Raw genomic sequence first — 24,145 nt, forward strand, 5'->3', positions numbered from 1 at the left:
GGATAGAAGCTGTCCTTGAGCTTGATCGTATGTGCTCTCAGGCATTTGTATCAGCTGCTCACTTGGAGAAGGGAGAAGAGAGAATGTTCAGGGTGGCTGGGGCTTTTGATTGAGTTGGCTGCTCTACTGAGGCAGTGAGAAGTATAGACAGAGTTCATAGGGAGGCTGGTTCCTGTGACGTCCTGTGCTGTGTTCACAACTTTCTGCAGTTCCTTGTGGTCATGTGGAAAGCAGTTGCAGTAGCAAGGTGTTTTGCATCCAGATGGAATGCAGTAACAGAATGGTGAACTGAATGAACCCGTAAACCCAGGGATCTGACTAGTATTTGTGATGGGATATTCACTGTCCAGGGTGAGGGGTGGGGTGGGGTGTGGCCTTTTGCCAAGCTCAGCTTTCTAACACAGCAGCTGACTCTTCCAGGGGTCAAAGGGTTGTTTTTGAGTAAGTCAAACTTCCAACCGATATTCTTTGCTCAGACTTTTGTCAAAAACAAGTGAACAATAGGGTCCTCTTCGGCCCATTATTTACTCAAGAGAAAACAATGGGGTCTGCTCCGACTTACACAATGCATTCACCTGGCCTGACAAATGTTACTAAAAGTATCACATGCACATGAAGTCACCAAGTAGCAAAAAACTGTATAATTGTAAGACAGCAGTCTGAATTGTTATGAATGATCAACGAATGACAAGAAGAATAACAGAAAGACAGGATGACTAGAGTCCATTCCTCTGCCTTTGAATTCTGCAACAGATGATTCATTCATCTGCAACTTGTTCATATGTCTTTTCTGCTTACATGAATTATACCGGTGTTTTGGAAATCTTTTGTGTTTTTGAAATCGCTTGTAATTTGGAAATTTTTTATAACATAGAAACCTCTGTGAGTTTTAAATGTACTTTAAGAATTTTATATAAATACAAATGTGTATCACTGAAAATAAATGAACACTACTTAATTTAAACTACTTAATTTGCTGGAGGTATCTCCTCCTTGATAGGTCAAATAGCGGGCATTGGTAGTTAAACTGACCATGGAGAATAAACAGGGAATTGATCTAGCATTCGAAGAGTAGATGGCTACAGTATAACCTCCCTTTAGTGAGGTTACCCTGGCCGTCTATATTGGATAAGGCTTAAGATCTTCGTCAAAGTTCAGAACTTTGCAGACAGCAAATCCAATACCATCACATGTCCAGACACATGAGATCGAGTCCCTCCACAGCATTTTGTGGAGCTTACACTCAGTTCAGTCACTCAGTGGTAAAAGTCCATCCACCACATTTTCATACAAACCTTTCTCCCCCTTTGTCAGAATCAGAATCAGGTTTAATATCACTGACATATGTTGTGAAATTTGCTGTTACATGCCTGCAGCACAGTGCAAGAAAAGAAATTACCTTAACTTACAATAAAAATAAATAAGTAAACAGTGTGAAGGGGGAATAGTGAGGTGGTGTTCATGGGTTCATGGACTGTTTAGAAATATGATAGTGGAGGGAAAGAAGCTGTTCCTAAAATGTTGAGTGTGGATTTTCAGGCTCCTGTGCCTCCTCCCTGATGATGACAAACTGCAACCACCTTTACCTGATCCAACCCAACTGTGACATCAAACACATTGCTGGAGGACTTCCAACTGCCTCCTGAAACCATTTGGAAGTGGAATTGAGGCAATGGCACCCATGGCAATGGAAGAATGAACAAAATTAAGGAACTGATCAGATCTTCCCACACATTGATTATATAGATGTACCGTGGAGAGTCTTCTGAAAAGCTGCATCACTGTCTGGTGCAGGGGGTGGTGCGGGGTGGTGGGAGGGCTACTGCACAGGACTGAAGAAGCTACAGAAAGTCATAAAATTAGTCATCTCCATCTTGGGTACTAACCTCCGTAGTACCCAAACATCTTCAAGAAGCAGTGCCTCAGAAAGGCAACATCCATTATTGCGGACCCCCATTACCCAGGACAAGGTACCATCAGGTAGGAGGTACAGAAGCCTGAAGGCACACACGCAGCGATTCAGGAACATTATTTCTGTTTTTGTACTATTTTAATCTATTCTATATACATATATATATATATACATATATATACATATATACTTATTGTAATTGATTGATTGAATGATTGATTGATTTTTCTTCATTCTATACTATCATGTATTGCGTTGAACTGCCGCTGCCAAAAAATTCCACAATACATGCCGGTGATAATAAGCCTGATTCTGATTCTGATTATTATAGGCAAATGTCTTTAGGAATCTGTTGAGCACTTTTAACCTGAACATGAGAAGTAGAAGCAGGAACAGGCCATTTGGCCCTTCGTGGCTGCTTCACCATTCAGTGAGATCGTGGCTGATCTCATTGTAATTGGTAATTGGTTTATTACAATCACATATACCAAGATTCAGTGAAAAATTTTAGTCAAATCATCTCAAAACATAGGTTTATCAAGGTAGTACAAGAAAAAAGCAATAACTAAATACAGGACATGATGTTACAGTTACAGAGAAGGTGCAGTGCAGGTAGACAATAAGATGCAACAGCCATGACGAGGTACATTGGGAGATTAAGAATTTATCCTTAATGTACAAGAGGTCTGGCTAGGAGTCTTACAACAGCAGGGAAAAAGCTGTTGAACCTTGGGACATTTCTTCAATCTTTAGTTTCTTCTGCCCAATGAAAAAGTGGTAATGTCTGTGGTGGGAGGGGTCCATAATTGGCTGCTTTCCCAAGGCAGAAGGAAGAATGGCCAGCGTCTAAGGAGAGGAGGCTGGTTTACGTGATGTGCTCAATTGTGCCCACAACTCTGAAGAAATTTTGTGGTCTGGGGCAGATAATGCACCCAGATAGGATAAATCCATATTTTTTTCTCTATGATAAATCTATAAATGTTGGTGAGTGTCATTGGGGACATGCCAAATACCCTTTGCCTATTGAGGAATTTCTTGTGTGATTTCTTAGCCATTGCACTTACATGCCTAGACCAGGACAGGATATTGGTGACGTTCACATCCAGGAACCTAAAGTTCTCAACCATCTGCACCTCAGCACTATTGGTATGGACACCGACTTCCTGAAGTCAGTGACCAGCTGTTTTGTTTTTCTGACACTGAGGCAAAGGTTGTTGTCTTGACACCATGTCACTAGGCTCTCCATCTCATTCCTATGTTGCTGCCCACTCCTGGTAACATTTCACTACCTCCTTGCACCCTCACCGCCCCTCCAACCCACAGTTTATCAACAATCTATCAACCTCAGCCTTTAAAATATTCCAAAACTTTTCCACCACTCTCTGAGGGAGTGAGTTGTAAAATTTCACAACCCTCCAAAAGGGAATTTTTTTTTTCATCTGTAATGGCCAACCCTTATTTCTTTAAAACACTGATTGCAAAAGGAAACCTTGTCTCCACATCCTCACATTCAATGTTTCAACCCTTTTCACTCCCCTAAACTCCACCAGATACAACCCTCTCCGCCCTCTCCAACATTTCATCATTAGACAATCAACTTATTCCATTTATTAATCTTGTAAATCTCCCCTTAGCTATGTCCAATGCATTCATGTCCCTCCTTAATTAAGGAGAGCAACACTATACACAGTACACTAGTAGTCTCACCAATGCCCTCTATAATTGAAGCATCACCCAGCTACTTTTGTATTCAATTCCCCTTGCTATGAACAATATAATTCTCCTCATTTCCTAATTACTTGCTGTCCCTCTACACTAACCCTCTTCAGCACAGAGCTCTGCAATTACTCACTGCTTTGATAAAATGCTTTTTTCTCTGCCTGAATAATCAATATGTTCCTGACAAGCAAAGAGATGGAAAGTTACCAGAGGTAGACGGAATACAGGGTTGAGGTGATAATCCTCTTAGCCATGACTTTGCACTATCCTCCATTTGGAAAATCTTTGCTCACTCGCAAATTCCCTCTAGCCCTTTTAACCTCTGTATGTCCTCTTTTCCACTAATCTCTGTGTCATTCAGCAGATTTAGCAGGCGTACCTCTAGTGACTTCATCCATGTCACTTATATAAACTATATAAAGCTGAGGCTCGTGCTTCATGCCTTATGCCTTGCCTATCAGAAAAGGACCCATTGAGTTCCTCCAGTAATTTTCAGTATTCCATTCCAGTTTCTTGTACGTACACCCATTCTCTGTTTCCTGCTGGCCACACTGCCTTCCACCCACATTACCATGTTACCTCCTACCTCAGGAGCGTAATGGTTAGCACAATGCTCTACAGTACCAGCAACCCAGGTTCAAATCCCGTCGCTGCCTGTAGGAGTTTGTATGTTCTCCCCATGACTGCTCTGATTTCCTTCCGCAGTCCAAAACCATACCAGTTAGAAAGTTAGTGCGTAAGTTAAAAGTTAATTTACGTACCAGTTGTAAATTGCCCCATGATTAGACTAGGGGCTAGGGTTGCTAGGTGGCACAGCTCGAAAGGCCAGAAGGGCCTATCTCAATTAAAAAAAAATAAAATTCCTCCTCCACAATGGTAGGGCAGCATGGTAACACAGTGATTAGCATAGTGCTTCAGAGCACCATTCCCGCTGCTCTCCTGCAAGGAGTTTGTACATTCTCCCCATGACCGTGTGGGTTTCCTCCAGGTGCTCTGGTTTCCTCCCAAAGTCCAAAAACATACACACTAGGGTTAGTAAGGTTTGGTGCCGGAAGCATGGTGACACTCGCGGGCTGTCCTGACACATCCTCGGACTGCGTTGGTCAAGGCATTTCACTTTTAAGTTTCAGTGTTTTTATGTACACGTGCTAAAAATGCTATCACATCAGCTAGCATGTGATAGTTGATCTAAAAGACCTTTGTGCAAATTTATATCCACTGCCTGCTGGAAATCACCTGATCAGTTGAAGCTTTTTAATCCAACTTGCACTTTATATTCCTACTGCAACAAACAAAGGTTGAACTCGGTGGGGCAGGCAACATCAATGGAGGGAAATAGGCAGGCAATGTTTTGAGTTGAGACCCTTCTCCAGCACCGGAAAGAAAGGTGAGATAGCCAGAATAAAAAGGTGGGTGGAGCAAGAGCTAGCATGTGATAGGTGGATCCAGGGGATAGGCAGATGGAAGAGGGATGAAGAATCAATGTAAGATGGTGCCAGAGGGCTACCTGCTCTCTGCAGATACACTCATTACCATTTCCAAGTTTATTCTTGCTCCCTCCTTTCTGTCCATTAATCAGTCCTCAGTCCCTGCCAGTATACTACCCCAAGTCAATGTACTGTCTTGTGTCACTTAATCAAAGGTCGGATGGATGTATAAACCTATTGTCTTCACTTCTTTCCACTTGTTGATGTTGCAGTTTTAACTGCAAAACTTTTTAATGTACTTGCCAAACTTTTCACATTCATAATTCCCTATTGACATCACCGAGGAGCTCTCTTGGACCACCAACACCTCCTTGATAGTCGGGAAGGCTCAGTAGCACCTATGGTACCTTAGAAGTTTAAAGAGAGAAAAGCTGCCTCGAAAGCTCCTTATACTAATACGTAATTGAGAGCATTCTGACCTACTGCAACAAGTTCGACCAAAAAGTACTCCAATGAATCTTCAGGACTGCACAGAACATCATTGGGACATAACTACCAGATGTGGAAACCATCTACAACTCATAATGTCTATGACAGGTTCACAAAATCGTGATGGACTCATCCCTCCCCAATAATCACCTGTTCAATCTTCTACCATTTAGCAAGAGATACAGAAACATTTCTGCACGAACATCAGAATGAAAAACTGCTTTTTCCCCAGGGCTGTCATGCAACTGACCAAAGCCCCTCACCCACCCATAATCCATAAGCACCTAGTGAATTACATGGGCATAACTCTTGATGCTATTTTATATTCAATGATTGTATTGTTGAACATGGGCACGTGCAACACTTGAATGGGGCGGCCACTGTTTCTTTTAATTTTAGAGCTGTTTGTTTTTAATTCTGTTGTAGCATAGATGTCACTCTAAATAACTCAGATGTTATTTTTAAATTTAGTCATTGTGTTTTTTCAGTAATTGAATTGCCAGTCTGCTGTTTTGCACTGAATGAGGTTACACTGCAATCTTGTTGTCCTCAGCAATGACAATAAAGCTCTAACTAACATTGACTCTGTCTAGCTCCATTATTAATTCAAAGTGCCCTGTTAGCACTTCCTGAGTAACAGACCCAGCATTGTCCCACCTAACTGATCGATCATATCCTGTCTTCCCTCAGCTTGTTGTCTTACACAACTGGGTTACATTTACTAACTTCCAGTCTGTGGGAACCAGTGTAGAATCTGTGGAATTTTTTAAGGTAATAGCTTCCGTAATTTCAACAGCCACCCCTTTCCAAAGCTTGGGATGCTGATCAAGGATGAAGGATCAAGGAACAACTTTATTCGCCAGATACATTTACATGTATTAGGAATTTACTGTGGTCTGTTGTCACAGTATGCAACAAAAACAACAGCGTACAACAATTATAAAGAATTATATTCAAAATAGAGGTTAAAGAATGGATATGGAATAAGACGTGCATAAATACATAAATATTGACATATATTTACATATAAACAGCATTATAAAAAGTGGTTTAAAGTGTTTACATTGCAGTGCAGTGATTGAGCTAATATATAGAGGGCGGTGGGAGCTAATAGATTGTCAGGTCCTGGGTATTTATGAGCTTTCAGGCCTAGTAGTTTCTCTAATCCTATTTTCTATCACTTATGCTAATTTCTCATTCATCCTAGACATCTTGTTCTACACTACTTCTGGGAAGGTTTTTTTCACCTTTCACAAAGAAAAGTGTAAAACATTTCTTTATCTTCACTGCCGTGTCGTATTCTCCAAAATGCTATCCCCTGTCTCAGTGAGTGAAGTATGCACACTAACCTTTGTGAGACCTTTCCTTTTTAGGTATATAGTAAAGCTTTCAACCTGTTTTCACTTTTCTGATGAGCTTGTATTCTTGTACCCTTGTATTCACCTTCCCTTATGTTCGACCAGAGCTGGGGAACTTCTGAGAAGACATCTGCCTGACAGTTTGCTCTACTTTTTGCCTTATGTACTAGTTAGACAAGAGTGCTTTTCTACCACTAAGCTCTTTAGAAGAATGTCCACTTCTATAATGATACAGGATGAAAGCAGGCCAGTCAACCCAACAAATCCACCCCAACCATAGACCATGCATTAATACCAAAGCTGCCCATCCTATTTTGTTTCCCCACACCTTCATCAAGGCTTGTCACATATACCTTAGGGTCAATCTGCAGCCAGTCACTGGAGCCCTGCACACGGTGCCACCCCGTACACAGCAGAGTTACGCCATGATGTACTGGTGCCATGTCACAGTGATTTGGAAGTCTTTCCATGTACAAAATACCACTGAAGATAACTGCAGCTGCAACGCTAGGCATTCCAGTGATGTTTGAGATGAACCACACTGCCTCTCTGGGAAAGTTGCATTGTAATTGAACTCATTAAAACAATCGCCATTTGAATTCCTGCCACCTTTTTGGTTCTGATGAATATTTCATTTGACACCATTAAACAGTTAACTATATTTCCAATGTTCCAGTTGAAATGTCACATAAGGCCACCTCCTACAAAATTTTACAATAAATTTATGGCAAATTGCAGTACACCATTAAAGCGCTTCTCTGATGGAATATTCTATAACAATGCAATTTCCTATTCTAAGTTTTCATGAGTAATTTACTTCTCTTCATCTCATGATTTTCAAAGGTCTCACCACCTCCCACACAGTCTCCTAAAGGTTTAACTGCAGTTGCTTTGCAGGGAAGTCAGGTAGATGGACAAGTATCTGTAAGCACAGCGTGATTGGAGATTACAGCAAGTGGGGCAATGGAAGAAATAGAGGAGAACTCACAAAATAGGTGTAGGCATCTTTTTCATAAATTTTAAACAAATTTCCTTCACAATTGAGTTCATGTTCAAGGGAAACTATGAAGACAGTAATCCAAAGTGACACCAACAAAATGCTGGAGGAACTTAGAAGGTTCCTTTCCTTTATGGAAAGGAACAAGCAGTTGATGTTTCAGGCCGAGACCCATCATCGGGACTGGAAAAGAAGGGGAAAAATAAAAAAGTCAGGGAAAGGAGTATAAGCCAGAAGGTGATAGATGAAGCCAGGTGAGAGGGAAAATAGGAGGCTGGGGTGGGGGAGAGGGGATGAAGTGAGAAGCTGGGAGGTGATCAATGGAAAAGATAATAGACAATAGATGCAGGCATAGGCCATTCAGCCCTTCGAGCCAGCACCACCATTCGCTGTGATCATGGCTGATCATCCACAATCAGTACCCTGTTCCTGCCTTCTCCCCATATCCCTTGATTCCGCTATCCTTAAGAGCTCTATCTAACTCTTTCTTGAAAGAACCCAGAGAACTAGTCTCCACTGCCTTCTGAGGCAGAGCATTCCACAGATCCACAACTCTCTGAGTGAAAAAGTTTTTCCTCAACTCCGTTCTAAATGGTCTACCCCTTATTCTTAAACTGCGGCCTCTGGTTCTGGACTCCCCCAACATCGGAAATATGTGTCCTGCCTCTAGTGTGTCCAATCCCTTAATAATCTTATATGTTTCAATCAGATCTTCTCTCATCCTTCTAAATTCCAGAGTATACAAGCCCATACACTGCAATCTTTCAACATATGACTGTCCCGCCATCCTGGAAATTGACCTCATGAACCTACGCTGCACTCCCTCCATAGCAAGAATGTCCTTCCTCAAATTTGGAGACCAAAACTACACACAATACTCCGGGTGGAGTCTCACCAGGGCCTTGTACAACTGCAGAAGGACCTCTTTGCTCCTATACTCAGCTTCCCTTGTTATGAAGGCCAACATGCCATTAGCTTTCTTCACTGCCTGCTGTACAGACCATCAGGCCCTGGGGATTTATCAGCCTTCAGTCCCATCAGTTTACCCAACACCATTTTCTGCCTAATGCGAATTTCCTTCAGTTCCTCCATTACTTTAGGTCCTCTGGTCACTATTACATCTGGGAAATTGTTTGTGTCTTCACTAGTGAAGACAGATCCAAAGTACCTGTTCAGCTCCTCTGCCATTTCCTTGTTCCCCATAATAATTTCACCCATTTCTGTCTTCAAGGGCCCAACTTTGGTCTTAACTATTTTTTTCCTCTTCACATACCTAAAGAAGCTTTTACTATCCTCCTTTATATTCTTGGCTAGCTTACCTTCGTACCTCATCTTTTCCCCCTGTATTGCCTTTTTACTTATCTTCTGTTGCTCCTTAAAAGTCTCCCAATCTTCTGGCTTCCTGCTCATCCTTGCTATTTTATACTTCCTCTCCTTTATTTTTATACTGTCCTTGACTTCCCTTGTCATCCACAGTCGCCCCTTACTCTCCTTAGAATCTTTCTTCCTCTTTGGAATGCACTGATCCTGCACCTTCTGTATTATTCCCAGAAATACCTGCCATTGTTGTTCCACTGTCATCCCTGATAGGGTATCTTTCCAGTCAACTTTGGCCACCTCCTCCCTCATGGCTCCATAGTCCTCTTTGTTCAAGTGACACTTCCGATTTTCCCTTCTCTCTGTCAAATTGTAGATTAAAACATCATATTATGGTCACTACCTCCTAATGGCTCCTTTACCTCGAGTTCCCTTATCAAATCTAGCTCATTGCACAACACTAGATCCAGAATTGCCTTCTCCTTGGTAGGCTCTAATACAAGGTGCTGTAAGAATCCATCTCTGAGGCACCCCACAAACTCCCTTTCTTGAGGTCCATTACCAACCTAAAGGGCTGAAGAAGACAATCTTATAGGAGAGAAGAGTTGACCAAGGAAGAAAGGGAAGGAAGAGGGTCACTGGAGGAGGTAATAGGCAGATGAGTAAAAGAGGTAAGAGTGGGGGCAGAGCAGGGAATGGAAGAAGAGGAACAGTGAGGGGAAATATTACCAGAGGTTAGAGAAATCAATATTCATGCCATCAGATTGGAGGCTACCCAGGAAAATGCTGGTCTTTTGACTTGCTCCTGATCTCCCTCAACATCTGCCAAACACTTGTTCTCTCTTCAGTCTGAACCCCTTCAATCAAAACTGAAGATACATTTGCATTTTCAGAATTTTAGGCTATAGCAATGGATGCTACACCAGATAAGATCTAACTGAGGAACTGCAGCTTCTAATGCGTGCAGTTGGAGAATCAGTTCAACATCTCACGCCACTGAGAGTGTAGCCTCCTGCATTCCATCATCAGTCTAGATGTATGTCTCTGGATGGAGCCTTGGAACTATAACCTTTAGATAACTGCAGACAGCTCCATCATGGGCACTAGCCTTCCCAGCATTGAAGACATCTTTAAAAACGATGCCTCCGAAAGGTGCCCTCCATCGTTAGGGACCCCCATCACCCATAATGTGCTCCCTTCTTATTACTACTGTACCACCAGGGAGGAGACACACACGCAATGTTTTAGGAACAGCATCTTCCCCTCTGCCACTAGATTTGTGAATGAACAGTGAAACGACTTTTGCACTACTTAAACAATTGCATTTTTTTAAAATTTATTTCCTATTGTAATTTAAAGTATTTTTTATATATATTGCACTGTACTTCTGTTGCGAAACAATGGATTTCACAACATACGTCAGTGATATTAAACCCGATTCAGGACTCCAGGGTGCATCCACTGAAGCACAGCCGGCACAGTAGAAATCAAGAGAACATGGGCTTCCTGTTCTTGCAGTTACTTTGAATGGGGCCATATACAGTATATACGTATTTCTGACTTGAATCAAGCTGTTTATTTCAGCTCTGTGGGACAGATACATACCTTTCTACATCTTTTAATGTATTATTGCAGTCTTGGAATTAATTACATTAAAAACGGGGAAGACTTTGCAATTGCTCAATTGTTTAAATGTCTGATATCTGAATTCTTTTATCTGCCCTCCCCAGAGCCTTGATCTTTGGTGCCCTTTAGATCTGAATAGTGCTGCCTTAACGTTTTGATCACTGCTGCCAAGTTTGTCTGGGAATCTTGGTTTAAGCATCAGATTGCAACACCAGAGGAAATGTCATCATGGATTACCACACAGCGAGAAGGGAGAATACAGGCCAATTACTTACAACTAGCAAAGTGCCATTCTGCTGTGTTGGTCCATTTGAAAATGTATCAAGCTATATTCTGCTAACTTGCACTGATAATGGACACAAATGCAATGTTCATTGAAAGCAGCATCACATGTAGACGGGGTGGTGAAGAGCACACACAAAATGCTGAAGGAATTCAGCAAGTCAGGCAGTATCTATGGAGGTGAAATTTTCGGGCTGAGATCCTTCACTTGGTCTAGATTCCTGATGAAGGATCTCGGGCCAAAGCGTCAACTGTTTATTCCCCTCCATGGATGCTGCCTGACTTGCTGAGTTCCTCAATCATTTTTTTTTAGATTAGATTATGAGGACACTCAGTCCTCGTTTATTGTCATTTAGAAATGTATGCATGCACTTTCAAAATTGTTCAAGACTTCCAGCATCTGCAGGATCTCTTATCTTTAGGGAGATGAAGATGGCATTTAGCAAATTGGCCTTCATCAGTCAGGGCACCGTGTATAAGAGTTGGGACATTACGTTGCGGTCATAAAAGTCCGTGGTGAGGCTACACTTGGAGTACTGCCTGCCCTCCAGGTTTGGTCACCCTGTTATAGGAAGGATGTGGTTAAACTGGAAGGTGTACAGAGAAGATTTACCATGATGTTGCCTGGACCAGAGGACCTGAGATACAGGGAAAAGTCTTTCTATGGAACATAGGAAAATGAGGGGCAGCATTATAGAAGTGTTTTAAATTATGAGAGGCATAGATAACGGTCTTTCACCCAGAGTAGGGAAGTCCAAAACTAGGGGCATAGGTTTACAGGGAAATGATTGGGAAGGGATTGAGGGGCATCTTTTTCACAGAGAGGGTGGCGAGCTGCCAGAAAGAGTGGTTGAGGCAGGTACAATAATATTATTGTAGAGTCTGGAGGGATATGGGGCAAATGCAAGTAATTGGGACTAGATGGCTGTGCCCTCATATGGTGCGTTTGCGCTGTAGTGTTCTGTGGCTCTATACTTAATATTTTCCACCATGTTGGAAATGAAACCTCTGAGGTTTCAATACATTGCTTGCTCAACAGTCCAGCAACAATCTGACAGGAAATCATTTCTCTCTTTCTCACCCCATCTCCTCTTACCCACACTGCATCCACTCTCTAGATTGCTATAAGTAACCTATAATAGGCATGTTGGGCAATGTTTGTGCATCTCTGGTCTCTTTGGCCAATGCTCATCCCTCATCCAGCATTTCTGGAAAATGGATTATTGAGCCACATACTCTCAATGTGGCTTCCCCTACATTAGTTGGAAGAAGCTCAGATCCCTTCACCGAACACCTTCACTCCATCTTCCATGACCATCCGGAGCTCCTGGTTGCCAGTGATTTTAAATCCCATCCGCACACCAGCCTGTCTATCCTCAGCCTCCTCCACTACCGGGCTGAGGCTGAGTGTGCACTGGATAAACAGGACCTCACACTCCCCTGGGGAGTCCACAACCCAATCACACGAGTGCTCAACTCTCCAACTTCTGTGAAACTCCTTCTCCTCTGTCTCTTTTCTGTCTCTTTCTGATGTGTTCAGTTCCTCTTACACCAAACCTCACCCCACCCCCATCATCCAGTCTCTCCCTTCCTCCACTCAGACCCCTCCCACTAGGCCCCCTTGACCCTCCCACCTCCCTCTCTCGTTTCCCCACTTCACTTTCCTGTCCTATCAGATTCTACCCTCCACCTATCACCTCCCAGCTTCTTTTGCCATTTCCATTTTCCTCGCCTCCATCTGCCTATCACCCCTCCTCACCAGGATCCACTATCACCTGCCAGCTCTTGCTCCACCCCTTCCCCCACGTCTTTATACTGGCTATCTACTCTTTATCTTCATGAAAGCTGTCTGAAGCTTTCCTTCCACAGATGCTGGCTGACCCACTGACTTCCTTCAGATTCTAGCATCTTTAGTCTCTACTGACTCTATCAAGCCATATTGCTGCTTATGGAAGCTTACTGTGCACAAACAGACTTTCACGTGACCCACATTACACCACTACAGAAGGATATTTCATTGGCTGCTAATAACTCTGGAACATCCTACTCTTGTTAGAAGTAATTTAGAAACACAATTCTTTATCCAGACTTTTTCCAAAAAGTTCAATGGTCAGGAACTTACTGCCAACTCTGAACACAAGCAGGTTGCTGCTGTTATATAGAAAAATGACAAACTTTCTTGATTTCCTGGCCATATCCTACATGGTGAGGATGTGACTTCATGATGGTGGGTGGATGGATCAGAGAAAGCTCTACAGTCAGCAAAAGCCAGGCCCACAGCTTTGCCAGCTGTCAAAACTGCCAAAGACTTCACATTTTTCAAACTACTGCTAATATCCAAAAGTTATAAAATTTTACAAAGGGAACAATTAAAACATTGAATCGCTTAAAGTAATTTCAAACAATTAAAAAGATACTTAAAGAAAGTTGATAGTTCCCTTCCTCCTGCCCTTCTGCCTCTGCATTAAGATGAGAGGGCTCTTCCTTTCAACAGCTGCCCTAAACACAGTATAAGCCCAGCAGCTGATTCCCCAGTGAGAATGCTGAGAAAATGCACCATGGTTTCTGTTCCGCTACCAGGATCTTTGAATGCCCAGCTTTTCCAAGCAGCTGGGGACTTCCATTTTCATGCGCAAGTTCCAAGTTTCCTCTCCCTTGTGGGATGACCATAAGCACATGACTAGCACATCACTGCTGACATCTCCCAGCAAGCTCCAGCATATTAGCACAATGCAGTTTCATGCTGATAATCCAGGCTTTGGCAAAGTAGGGACTGGGAGAAAAGCAGCCACTCATTTATTTACTTAGAGATACAGCATGGCAACCATAAGATATAGGAGCAGAATTAGGCCATTTGGCCGATCGAGTCCACTCCGTCATTTCATCCTGGCTGATCCAACTGTCTTCTCAGCCCCAATCTCTTGCCTCCTTCCCATATCCCATCATGCCCTCAACAATCAAGAATCTAGCAACCTCTGCCTTAAATATCAATAAGACTTGGCCTCCGCAGCCGCCTGTGGCAAAGAATTCCACAGATTCACGACTCCCTGACTAAAAATATTCCTCTTCATTTACGGTCTAAAAGGGAGCCCCTCTGTTCTGAGGATGAGTCCTCTGTGTAATGGGCCCTTCTGGCAAAACAAGCTCACACCGCCCCATTGCACCCACATGACCCCTATGACCTTGGAACGTGGGAGGGAAATGGAGCACGCAGAAGAAACCCATGCAGCCACGGGTAGAACGTAGAAGCTCCTCAGGCACAAGGGCAGGAAATGAACCTGAGTCACTGGTGTTATGATAGCGTTACACTACCGTGTCACCCCAAGTAAAGGCACGATAGCAGAGCTGAAAGGGTAACTTAATAAAGGCAGAGGATGGAGTCAGTCAGCAGGTCAGGCAGCATCAGTGGAGAGAGAGAGTGAGAGAGGGAGAGGCAGAGTTAATGTCTCGGGGCAACAACCTTACTTCAGAATACATTTCCTACAAAGTTGATCTGCTAGATTCACCGATTCTTATTTCTTGCGACAGTTTTTAGTAGTTTGATATTTCAGAGGCTATCAACCAGCAAGTCAATTTAAAATTGGATTTGCAACCCTTCACTGAAGTCCATTTGTAGTTCTGGGCACTTCCAGTACAAAAATCAATAGCGGCAATGCATTGATTTGATACTTGGTATCTGATGAAATAGTCTGTTTGATTGTTGATAATTGATTGGTAAAGCCTCACATCCAAATGTTATTAAATGTTGTTATTTTCAGAAGAGTGATGCTAAACATTTTCCTGACTTGGAACTCTTGGCTTTAGCCAGAGGAAACACTGAGATCTAGGAAGATTTAAAACTTTAAAAATAATGGTAGATGGATTATTTTTTGCTGCCCGCTAACTTCTAATGTAAGACGAGGAGGACAAAGTTTCTGCCTCCTGTAAAAACTCATGGCTGGTGAGATCACTTTCCCATTGCCCTCAACTCACCCATCTTCCAATGCTCCCTTGAAAACACTCAATGTCTCCACCTCCATAGGTACAGAATACCAAAGATTCACCATAGTGTAACAGCACAATGGTTTTACAGCAATCAGTGATCGAGGTTCAATTCCCAGCACTGCCTGTAAGGAGTTTGTACGTTCTCCCCATGACTGTGTGGGTTTCCTCCGGGTGCTCTAGTTTCCTCCCACTTTCCAAAGACTTACAGTTAGGGTTAGTGAGTTGTAGGCATTCTGTGTTGGTGCCCAGCACAATCCATACTGATTTCATTTGATGCAATTGATACATTTAACTCTATGTTTCGATTACATGTGACAAATAAAGCTAATCTTATAAGAATCTTATCTTACTGGTAATAAGGAACCTGACAATCTCAGTCTGACATGGGCACCCCCTTATTCTGAAACAATTCCACCTTGTTCAGCATACTAGAGGATGTTTGTTTAGGGTGAGGGGAAGAAAGTTTAGGGGAGATGTCAGAGATAGGGCTTTGTGCAAAAAGAGCAGTGGTCATAAACACAAGAGATTCTGCATATGCTAAAAATCTTCAGCAACCCACACAAATTGCTGGAGAGACTTTGAGGGGCTGGTCAAGGACTACATCTGCAGCATGCTACCACCCACACTGGACCCTCCAGAATTTGCCTACCGACACAACTGATCAACAGATGACGCAACAGCCACAGATCTACACACTGTCCTTGCACACCTGGAGAAGAAGGATGCTTATGTGAGAATGCTGTTCTTGGACTACAGTTCAACATTCAACTCCATAATTCGCTCCAGGCTCGACAAGAAGCTCAGAGACCTCAGCCTTCACCCTGCCTTGTGCAGCTGGATCCTGGACTTCCTGTCAGATTGCTGGCGGGTGCTAAAAGTGGGCTCACTCACCTCTGCCCCTCTGATCCTCAACACAGGTGCCCCTCAGGGCTGTGTTCCAACCCCCCTCCTTTACTCTCTGTTTGCGTCACCACCCACAGCTCCAATCTGCTAATTAAATTTGCTGACGATACTACACTGATTGGCCTAATCTCAGATAATAATGAGGCAGCCTACAGAGAAGAAGTCATCACCCTGATACAGTAGTGTCAAGAAAACAACCTCTCCCTCAATGTTGCAAAAACAAAGGAGCTGGTTGTGGACTACAGGAGGAATGGAGACAGGCTAACCCCTATTGACATCAATGGATCTGGGGTTGAGAGGGCGAACAGCTTTAAGTTCCTCGGCATCCACATCACTGAGGATCTCATGTGGTCTGTACATACCGGCTGTGTGGTGAAAAAGGCACAACAGTGCCTCTTTCACCTCAGATGGTTGAAGAAGTTTGGTATGGGCCTCCAGATCCTAAGAACTTTCTATAGGGGCACAATTGAGAGCATCCTGACTGGCTGCATCACTGCCTGGTATGGGAACTGTACCTCCCTTAATCACAGGGCTCTGCAGAGAGTGATGTGGACAGCCCAGAGCATCTGTGGATGTGAACTTCCCACTATTCAGGACATTGACAAAGACAGGTGTGTAAAAAGGGCCCAAAGGATCATTGGGAACCCAAGTCATCCCAACCACAAACTGTTCCAGTTGCTACCATCCAGGAAACGGTACCGCAGCACAAAAGCCAGGACCAACAGGCTCCGGGACAGCTTCTTCCACCAGGCAATCAGACTGATTAACTCATGCTGATACAACTGTATTTCTATGTTATATTGACTGTCCTGTTGTACATACCATTTATTATAAATTGCTATAAATTGCAGATTGCACATTTAGACAGAGATGTAATGTAAAGATTTTTACTCCTCATGTATATGAAGGATGTAAGAAATAAAGTCAATTCAATTATAAACTCAGCAGGTCAGGCAACATCTGTGGAGGGGAATAAACAGTCAGTGTTTCAGGCCGAGATCCATCATCAGGACTAATGAAGTACTGATGAAGGGTTTTGGCTTTAAATTTTGACTGTTCATTGACCTCCATAAGTGCTGCCTGACCTGCTGAGTTCTTCCAGCATAAAGAGTGTTTGGTGCCTGGAATGCACTGCTGGGAATGGTGGTAGAGGTTGCTACAATAGGGACATTTAAAAGACTCATAGATAAATATACGGATGTAAGAACAATGGAGGCCCTAGGGCTATGTAGGAGGGAAGGATTAGATTAATCATGGAGTCAGTTTATATACATAGATCGATACAATAACATGGAATGAAGGGTCAGTACTATACTGCAGTGTGCTACGTTCTGTGTTCTATACCCACACTAAGGCAAACATCCTCCCAACCAATGCTCCCTCTAAGCTGCTCGTGCGCACACATCTTTTGCTACTCATGCACAAAGGAATTTAAACTGCGCCCAAAAGGTTATCACCTTCTACCTCATTGGCATGTTAGGTATATTTTAACATATTAAGGTCATATTTCAAGTTTCAACATATTAGCCAGATTTCATCACCTAATCTACTTTCACTTCTCATACCATATCGGTCTGCAGCTGGTAGCAGGCCTTCCATATTCTCAGCTCTCACTGTGCAGGGGTGTGGAAATCGTACAGCCCAAAGCCCAGGATTATTCTTTTTCGATGCCGGTATATGCCATTTTTCTGTCAAAAAGTCCTGGGCTATTGCATCTCGGATAAGTGAATTTCTTTAGTGTGTATTATTCTATTTCTTTTAAGCCTTGAACAACAAACTAGACTTGGTAGCTTATTATTCTTGGAATAGCTTCAGGTTTACTTCCACTAAAAAAATTCAGTGCGCACATATTGTTGTCACTGGGCAAAAAACTGCACAGCACAAAATTTTTCTGCCATTGCAACTTAGAGGAAACATTGCTCTCCACAACTAAATCAGCGTTAGGTATTAGAAGGAAATCCAGTTTATCTAGCCTTGTTCTGCCGCAATAACAGGGAAATGAATAATCACAATATTATGCTAAAGAGCTACTAATAAAAGAAATAGATTGTGAAGTGATTGAGCTGTGTGTTGGACAACTCCAAGAGAAAGTATTATCTTGGTGGGTTATTGCTACCTTTGGAGACTGTGCCAAGTAATTATATTTGGTAACATTGAAGATGACTGCTGCAAATAAAGATTAGTGGGCGAATGAGAGAACAATGCCCATTTCTATAGATTCCCAACTTTGCACAGCTGTGGTTTATACGTAACCACATACTGATTCAGTGGGTAGGAATGTCAAGTGCTAGAGGTGAGAGGGGCAAAGTTTAAAAGATATATTTTATTTTTGCACTGAGGGTGGTGGGTGCAGCTAGAGGCAGATACAATAATGGTGTTCAGGAGGTGGTAGACACATAAATATGCAGGAGATAGAGGGATATGGATTATGTGCAGGCAGAAGGAATTAGCTTAATTGAACATTGAGTTAACACAGAATGGCAAACACAAGAGGGAATAATTTTAAAGTGATTGGAGGTAAGTATGGGGGAATGACAGAGATACACAGTTTCTATGCACTGAGAGTGGTGGGTGTGTGGAATGTGCTGCTAGGGGTGGTGGTCGAGGCAGAAACAGTAGGGACATTTAAGAGACCTTGCTTCTCTTTCCACAGATTACCTGCCGAGTACCTTTTGTTTTTACCACCAGAGCAAAGTCAACTTAAAAAGGCTAAATCACTTGTTAGGGTTGCACGCTTATTGAGGGGTAGGTGAGCAGCAGGATAAGATGTGAGGGTGGTGGCAATGAATTGCACGACTGAAGATATGAAGATGATTAATAGGGATTATTGAGAGACACTCCACCCCTGTTGGAGGGGGTCAGGAGCAGATTCTTAAAACTAAATCTCGGTTATCAGTGAGGACGTCAGCAAGCTGGGCTGTGAGAATCAGGACCCCCATGCACTCCCTCAAAAAGAACAACTCCCATTGCAGTCAAGGGTCATCTGAAAATTCCAAAGTTCTAGTTCTTCAGTTACTTTTGGAATGAGGGCTACTGAATCAAGGCCATAGATCCAGTTATGGTAGAGATCTATTATGAACAGAAGACAACAGGAGCAAGTGTAGGCCACTCAGCCCCTCTATCATGTCCCACAACTCAATATAATCATGGCTAATCCATGCTGGCCTCAATTCCTTGTCTGTGCCAGTTTCCCATAACTTTCAATTCCTCAATTTTTCAAATCTTTATCTATTTCCATCTTCAATGACCCAGCCTTCACCACCGTCAGGAGCAGAGACTTCCAAAGATTCACCTGCCTTTGAAAGAAGGTGTTTCAACCCACCTCAATTTTAAATCACCGGTCCCTTATTTCATAACAGTTTGCTTTTGTTCATAATTCTCTCACTCGTGAACATTTTCCAACATCTACCCTGTCAATTCACTTCTATGCTTCCATGAGATAAATCATCATTCTTCTAAACCTCAAGGAATACAAATCCAGATTCTCTTCCCTTTCTTGGTAGGACAACCCACTCAACCCAGGAATTACCCTGATGAATCTCCTTTGAACTGCCTCCAAATCTACCACGTCCTTTCTTAGGCATGGGGACCAGAACTGCACAGTGTTACAGGTGTGGCCTCACCATCACCCTGCACAACTGATTGAAGATTCAAGATTATTTATCACACGTACATCGAAGCATGCAGTGAAACATGTCATTTGCATTAACAACCAACACGCCGAGGGTAACCTGGGAGCAGCCGCTAAGTGTAGCCACAAATCCCGGTGCCAGCATAGTATTCTTGCAATACTCAGCAGCACAACACAGAACACAATAAGCAACAAAACAACAAGAGCAAAACAACACTCGTTCCTCTCAAACACCCACACGCATACGCAGTCCTCCAACCCCAACATTAAGATAAAGAACACAACACTAAAGTAAAATAATAAATATAAATACATATGATAGCTTACGTACACGGATTGATTATATGTCCATAAAGTGTTGCTAGGCACAGGAATGTCTATACATAAAGTGACTCAGACAGAAAATGATAAAGTAGTGGTGGGAGGGGGTGAGGAGGGGTGGGTTAGTGGACGGAGGTGTTGATTAGCTGTGCTGCTTGGGGAAAGTAACTTTTTTGAGTCTGTGGTCCTGGTGTGGATACTACATAGCCTCACCCTGATGGGAGTGGGATTAACGGTCCATGAGCAGGGTGGGTGGGTTCACGATGTTACTGGCCTTTTTCCAGCACCTTTCTGTATATACATCCTTGATGGCACATGGGCTGGTGCCAGTAATGCATTGCCAGTTTTGACGATCGTTGTAGAGCCTCCCTTGTCTTCCGCAGTGCATGGGAATTCCACAAGTTTGGTCCTTCAGTCGTCTTTAGACTGAGATCTACAGATGGAGTTATGGTAGAGATCTGCTATGAACTCAAGGCAATAGGGACAAATGTAGTTCACTCAGCCCCTCCATCCTGCTTGAATACTCAATAGGAAAGTGTACAGGCTTGAGGGTTGAATGTCCTCCCCTATTCCAAAGAGTTGCAAACAGAGTATCAGTTATTGAATCTGCATCCAATTAGTGGCCCCTGCCTCCATACCTACCTCTCTCTACAGCACAGTAGAGTAGCGTAACCACTAGTGTGACACCTTACAGTGACAGATGAAGAACAGAGTTCAAATCTTGTTGCTGTCCATAAGGAGTTTGAACGTTCTCCCCATGACCATGTTGCTGGTTTTCTTTGGCTGCTCCCATTTCCTCCCAAGTTCTAAGGACATATGGATTAGATTTAGTAAGTAGTTGGCATGCTATATTGACACCGGAAGCACAGTGACACTCGCAGGCTTCCCCATAGCCCATGTAAATGACGCATTTCACTGTATGTTTTGATATTTCGATGTACATGTGACAAATAAAGCTAATCTTTCGTTCATCTTTTTTTGGCCCATGATGTTCCAGCCTTTACTTCCAAGATCAATCTAACCCTTCCCTCCCACATATCCCTCCATTTTTCTTTCATCTATGTGCCTATCTAAGAGTCTCTTAAATGTCCTTAATGTATTTGCCTCTACCACCACCTCATAACTTTAAGGTGATTGGAGGATATCTCTGATATCCCCCTATACTTTCATCCAATCACCTTATGCCCTCTTGTATTAGCAGATCGGTCCTGGGGAAAAAGCGCTAGCTGTCCAATCTATCTATACCTTTTACCATCTACATCTCTATCAAGTCAAACCACCACTAATCTTTTGCCCCAAAGAGAAAAGCCCTAGTTCACTCAACCTTCGCTCAAGACACGTTCGTTCATTGAGGCAGCATTCTGATAAATCTCCTCTGCACCCATTCCAAATCTTCCACATCCTTCCTAAAAAGAGGCAGCTAGAACTGAGCACAATACTCCAAATGAGAGCTGCAACATTACTGTGTGTCTCTTAAATTCAATCTCTTGACTAAGGCTCTACCTTCATCAACTGGTTTCATCACTTCCTCGAAGAATTCAATCAAGCTCATGAGGCATGACTTCCCCCTCACAAGCCCATGCTGATCAGACTATTACTCACCAAATGCTCATAAATTCTATCCTCAGAATCCTCTCCAATAGCTTGTCCACCACTCACTAGTCTATAATTCCCAAGATTAAAAGGAAGATTACTTGGAAATTAAAAGGAAAATTTATGTTCGAAAAATCATTTCACATTCACTGAAACTAAAGTCCGAAGTAATTATCAAACAATAGCAAAGCAAATCTGTTCCTCATTAATGGAGGATGATCAATTAAGTGCAAGTGAGTGATCCTGACTGTCAAAAATTGATCTGCTAATTATTATGGCTGTATATGCAAAGGAGTATTTCAATAATGTGTGTGACAATACTACAGATTGTTTAACCTCATGGCTGGAGAAGTAAGCCAAGGGAGAGACATTAATACTGGAGCTGTACAACACACATTAAATGCTGGAGGAACTCAGCAGGCCAGGCAGCACCCACGGAAAAGAGTAAACAGTCAACGTTTCAGGCTGATACCCTCATCAGGAACATTGGAGCCTTCATTGTTAGCATTGTGGAACAATTATCCCTGCTCTGAGAGAGACAGATTCTCAGAGACTATTGAAGCTGGGCTTTCGATTCTCTTTAGAAAGAAAGGTCAGAGCATTTATTATTAATGATCTTTAGAATGGCGAAAGGTTTGCTGGGATACAACTAGAACTGTTTCTGCACGAGAAGAACCCAGCACCCTGTGACTGTCACCAACAAGCCCAGCACAACACATGAGAGGAACATCTTCCCCTGAGAGTCAGGAGAATGTGGGAGGATGCAAACACGAGGAAATCTGCAGATGCTGGAAATTCAAGCAACCTACATCAAAGTTGCTGGTGAACGCAGCAGGCCAGGCAGCATCTCTAGGAAGAGGTACAGTCGACGTTTCGGGCCGAGACCCTTCGTCAGGACTAACTGAAAGAAGAGCTAGTAAGAGATTTGAAAGTGGGAGGGGGAGGGGAGATCCAAAATGATAGGAGAAGACAGGAGGGGGAGGGATGGAGCCAAGAGCTGGACAGTTGATTGGCAAAAGGGATATGAGAGGAACATGGGCCAGGAGGCCTAGGGAGAAAGAAAAGTGGGGGGGGGACCCAGAGGATGGGCAAGGGGTATAGTGAGAGGGACAGAGGGAGAAAAAGGAGAGAGAGAAAAAGAATGTGTGTATATAAATACATAACGAATGGGGTACGAGGAGGAGGTGGGGCATTAGTGAAAGTTTGAGAAGTCAACGCTCATGCCATCAGGTTGGAGGCTACCCAGGCGGAATGTAAGGTGTTGTTCCTCCAACCTGAGTGTGACTTTGTCTTTACAGTAGAGAATTGGGAGGAGGCAGGTGCAGGATAAACTGGATTGGATTGGTTTATTGTTGCCTCATGTACCAAGAAATAGCGAGAAGCTTTTGTCTGCATGCCATCCAGGTAGATCATGCCTTACCCAAGTACATCATCAAAGTAATAAAAATAAAGCTGGAATGCAGAGATTAATGAGACGGTTACAGAGGAGGAATAGTGCAGATAGACAAATGAAGGATCATGATGAGCTAGTTTCGGAGAACAAGATTTCACCATTTAGCTTATGAGAAGTCTGTTCAAGAGTCAGATAACAACGGGATAGAATCTGTTGTTGAGCCTGATGGTATGTGTTCCCAAGCTTTAGTATCTTCTGCCCTATGGGATTGAGGTGGGGGGGGGGGGAACAGAGGAGAGCATGTCCAAGGTAAGAACGGTCCTTGTTTATGATGGCTACTTTCCCGAGGATGCAGGGAAGTACAGATGGAATCCATGGAGGGGAGGCTAGTTTCCATGATATGCTAGGCTGTGTCCACAACTCTGCAATTTCTTCCTGTCTTTGGCAGAGCAGTGGCCTTACCAAGCTGCGATGCATCCAGATAGGATGCTTTCTGCGATGCATCTGTATAAACTGCCTTTGCCCAGTGACGAATAAGAAGGATGGGGCTGTGCTGGAGAGGGGGCAGAAAAGATTATCCAGGATGACACACACAAAATGCTGGAGGAACTCAGCAAGTCAGGCAGCTCAATGGAGGGGAATAAACAGTCAATGTTTCGGGGCAAGATCCTTCATTAGGACCTGTTTATTCATCTAGACCGTCACTATCTGCAGAACCTCTGCGTCCTGACGAAGGATTTTGGTCTGAAACGTCAAGTGCTTATTCATTTCCACAGATGCTGCCTGACCTGCTGAGTTCCTCCATTTTGTATGTGTTATTCTGCAGAATCTCTGGTACTTAAGATTCTCCAGGGCATTGCCTGGATTTGGGCATTATAACGAGGGACTGGATTTATTTCTGCTGGAGTAGAAGAGGCTGAAGAGAGAGTCTAAGAGAGGTGGCTATTAAGAATTCTTCCCCATGGTGGGAGTGTCTAAGACCAGCAGGTACAGGTTTAAAGTGAGAGGAAGAGGGTTATAGAGAGTTGATGAGTCTCCGTACGTTCTCCCTGTGGAATGTCTGGGTTTTCTCCAGGGACTCCGGCTTCCCCCCACCGTCTAGAGACATAACTGGTCAGTTAATTAGTCATTGTAAATCATGCTATGGTTAGGTTGGGGTTAATTCAGTTTGTCTGGGGTTGCTGGGGCAGCAA

At 43.1% G+C, this 24,145-nt stretch overlaps 1 protein-coding gene across 2 annotated transcripts in view; it reads right to left on the reverse strand.

Annotated features, from left to right (window-relative positions):
- The window catches only part of itgbl1 (integrin, beta-like 1), a 200,135-nt gene that overhangs the window by 1,566 nt on the left and 174,424 nt on the right, over window positions 1-24,145 (reverse strand). The gene's annotated exons all lie outside the window — the stretch shown is intronic.

This window comes from Mobula hypostoma, chromosome 5 (genome assembly GCF_963921235.1).
Source record: "Mobula hypostoma chromosome 5, sMobHyp1.1, whole genome shotgun sequence".
Taxonomy (NCBI): Eukaryota; Metazoa; Chordata; class Chondrichthyes; order Myliobatiformes; family Myliobatidae; genus Mobula; species Mobula hypostoma.